Source organism: Cavia porcellus, unplaced genomic scaffold (assembly GCF_034190915.1).
Source record: "Cavia porcellus strain 051 isolate PalLab524CR breed Dunkin Hartley unplaced genomic scaffold, mCavPor4.1 scaffold_14, whole genome shotgun sequence".
NCBI classification, from domain to species: domain Eukaryota; kingdom Metazoa; phylum Chordata; class Mammalia; order Rodentia; family Caviidae; genus Cavia; species Cavia porcellus.
Window position 1 is genome coordinate 47,131,383 of NW_026947497.1, and position 3,768 is coordinate 47,135,150.

At 40.0% G+C, this 3,768-nt stretch overlaps 1 non-coding gene across 1 annotated transcript; it reads left to right on the forward strand.

Annotated features, from left to right (window-relative positions):
• The first annotated feature begins 359 nt into the window (after nucleotides 1-359).
• Nucleotides 360-460, forward strand: LOC111753626 (small nucleolar RNA U13). Its single transcript, XR_002788424.1, has one exon. It is a non-coding gene; the product is annotated as a small nucleolar RNA U13 (small nucleolar RNA).
• Nucleotides 461-3,768: the final 3,308 nt, after the last annotated feature.

Genomic DNA, 3,768 nt, shown 5'->3' on the forward strand with positions numbered 1-3,768 from the left:
AAAATGCCACTTTCAATACCAACTCATCAGGTGATGGACACACAGAAGCCTTCCATAATCTAACTATTGTGAGGCATTTTAAGCCAGTCAGAAGCATCCTTCCTTTTGCAAATAATTAAGATAATTTGAGTAATTTTTATGTAATCATCATACTACATGATGGGTTCTGCTCATATGAAACTCAGTGTGCTGCCTGCCCAACAAGGCGCTGGGCCCTAGAGCAATAGCGCGTCCCTTCAACACCAACTAATGCTTTCTTCTTCCAAACCCTAAATTGAACTTAACTGCATTTTGCACGCATGCCTGCTTTCCCCCAATCAGCTGTCAATATATCATTCTGCACACCTATTCAAACTCCAACCCCTGTCAAACCAGCGTGATGATTGTGTGTTCATGCTCCATGCATGACATGTGCCTCCTTTGAACCTTGTTACAACCTCAGCACATTATCCATCTGATGTGAAAAAAAAACAAAGCTTGCTGCGACTTTGTCTGCTTTGGAGGGATCCTGCACTCTTCTGCAGCCCTCCTATGTATGCAGTAAAGGTCTTTTACTTTTTCCTGCCTTTGCTTCTCTATCACACTAAAAAAAAATAGTAAGCATTAAATCTATGTGAGTTAACAGTTAAATATTTATTTTGATGTTTCTTATGAAACCTTATGGCTTAACATGACAAAGGTTCCTTTTTATTCTTGAGGAGTATGATGGTCCTTGGTCTTAGCTCTACTGAACTGAGCATCTGCAGCATATGGCCTCATGGTGGCTTCAGCTGAAGAAGAGAGGGGAGACACAGGGAGGCTTATATCTTCCTTACTGTTATGGTTTATACCTGGAGCCTCATGCGCTCATAGGTGGATCTTCTGGAAGTTGGATCATGGGAGCATGAGGGCATTGGTGGATTAGTCCACTGGTGAGTTTATAGCTGAATGTGATGTTGGGAGGAGGTGGATCACTGGGGGCGTGGCCTGGCAAGGTCTATCTCCCTTCTCCCTAGATCTTTCTCTGCTTCCTGCTGCCATTCCATGACCTGTTTCTCCTCTGCTGGGCCCCTTTGTCATGTCATGTCTGCCATGGAGCCAGCCCACTATGGACTGAAACCTCTACAAACTGTAAACTAAATAAACCCTTCTTCCTTTTATTTGCGGGTATCAGGTATTGTGTCTCAGCAATAAGAAACTAACTGAAATTTGTCCTTGAGTGATCTAAGGTTATATGCTCTCATATTTCACACACTTTCAGGGTCACATGGCCTCTGCTGAACTCAGGGAGTCTAGCTAGTATATCTGGAGAGCATTGCTATTCTCTGACAATCACAATTTTACAGGAAGACTTTTAAGTAGTAACCAATTTGTGCATATTCATTCAGATATTAAATGGAGATACTGAGCCATGTCTTATAATCCCAAGTCTAATATATTTACATAATAGTATCTCTTCAATACTCTAATAATGTAGATGGTCTAATAATTCAAAAAGTCTCAGAGCACTGACACAATTTTGCTTGTGCACAATGAGGGAAAATATAAGGAAAATCTCTGATTGTCCCTTCTATAAATATTATTGGAATCCTTTCTTAATATTTATGCTTTTCAGATTTGTTGTGTTTCCAGTGCCTACAGTGTAACTGAATGGTGATGAGACAGTGAGTGTGGTTTAGTAGAAAGACCAAAGGCTTTGTCATCAGGGAGTCTCTACGGTTGTTCCCATATTACCATCTATAAGCTAAATATTTTGAGCAAGTTTGCTAACTTCTGTTACTTTCATTCCTTCATTCATGTAAAGGAGATAATATCTATCATTCAGGTTTCTCAAAAGGATACATATACATTTCAGTTACTTTCCTCTCATTTCTGGGATAAAATACCCGACACCCAAAATGAAAGGAAAGGAATATTTAGCTCACATTTGTGGAGGTTTCAGTCCATAATCAGCTGGTTCCAAGGCAGGGTGGCATGGCACTGGGGCAACACTTTCAGGCAGCATAAGACAGCAAAAGCAAAAAGAGGGGGAGAGCAAATCTCTTCTCCTTTATATTGTAAGCAGCCTACTCCACCAGAGGCGACAGGTGTAGCAATCACAAAATCTCCATACTGTCTTCTTGCACAAGCTTAAGATGTTTAAAAAGTGAAGATCTTGACCTCTTCTGAGTCCTCTAGTTAAACTTTTAAACTTCGAAAATTCAAACAATGTATCAACCATAACAATGTGCTAATATTTATAAAGTGTCTGGGAAGAGTAAATACTCAGTAAATTCTCTCTTTCTTTTTATATCTCTAAAAAAGGCAACCAGTTCAAGTTTATGAAGTAAGCTATCTTAGCCTGAAACGATGAGATTTAAACCAGCCCAAATGCAAAGAAATTTTTATCAAAAATGTATTTGCACATATTTATATACTCAAATATTTAACCAAAGGAAAAACTGCCTACATCAGCAATAAAAGAAAGAAGAAATGTGAATGGATGAAGAAACTCAAAGTTAGAACCACCAGCTGGATTTATGAGGTCGGATTGATGAAATGCAGGCTGCTGTGTATTTCTTGGAGTTGAGAAGTACAGGCTGGGAGGAACCATCTGGGGCTGCTTGGCTCTGTGCAGCCTCGTGTTGTCTTGTCCGTGGTTATCTGTGTCATACAGGAAGGAGCAGTAAGATGATAAAGTCTAATTGCAGCTGTGATGAACTTTCCACGTGAGCTGGAGTCGCTGCCAGTTGGTGCAGCCAGAGGACTCCCTGGGGCATATTTCAGTGGCTGGAGAAGGGGAGGTAGACAGGCTCTGTGTGTTTCTTGGAAGTCACCACCATTTCCCCCTTTTACAAAGCCACTGTCCCACCAAGATAAAGATCTGTTTTCTTGGAGCAATGAAAATAACTGGATTTTAAGCATAGCATGGCAGAATATCTTGGAGGTAAAAATGTCTTACTGGCATACAGAATCCAGAAGACAGATACATATACTTTTAGATTCCCCTGATTTTAATATTTTCAAAGACAAAAATCGTAAGTTTAATTCAAAATTCTATCACAAAAGAGTTTTTAGCTTTACTCTGCTTTCTCTGGCATGGTGTGGTCACCTTAATTTGTTTTGTTACAAAACAAAGAGAGAAAACAGAATCATGAGGATTTTATAGAAGTTGTAATTCAGCATCCTCCAGAATGGTTTTTAGAAGAAATTACCAAAAGTAGATCTCAAAGATTTTGAGCAATTTGTGACAGGGGACTTCCCATGTGAAATGTAGGGTAGATTGGATATGAGCTGGTGGGTATAAGTCCGAGATCAGGGAAAAATCTAAAGGATATGAAATCAGTACCTTGAAGAGATGTCTGCTTATTGTAGCACTACTCAGAACAGACAAGAGAATATCCACTGAAGGATGGACGAATAAAGAAAACACGGCACATACATCCAATTGAGCACTGACAAACAAGGAAACTCTAGATGAGCATAGTGGTGATGCCTGTCATCATAGCATTCTGGGAGGCTGAGGCAGGAGGTTACAAGTCTGAACTCAACTTGGGAAATTTAGTGAGATGCTGTTTCAAAAACAAAAATAAAAGGGGGCTGAGATACAGGCTCCTGGGTCCAATCTTAGAACCATATGACACGTGGTGGTGGTGGATAGAAGGAAATCTTGTCATTTGCAACCCCTTGGCTGAAACTGCAAGACATTATGTTGTGCTTAATAAGTGAGGCACAGACAGACAAACACTGCTCCATCTCACTTAAGCATGGAATCTAAAAGCATCAAACTTACAGAGTTAAAGAGTAGAA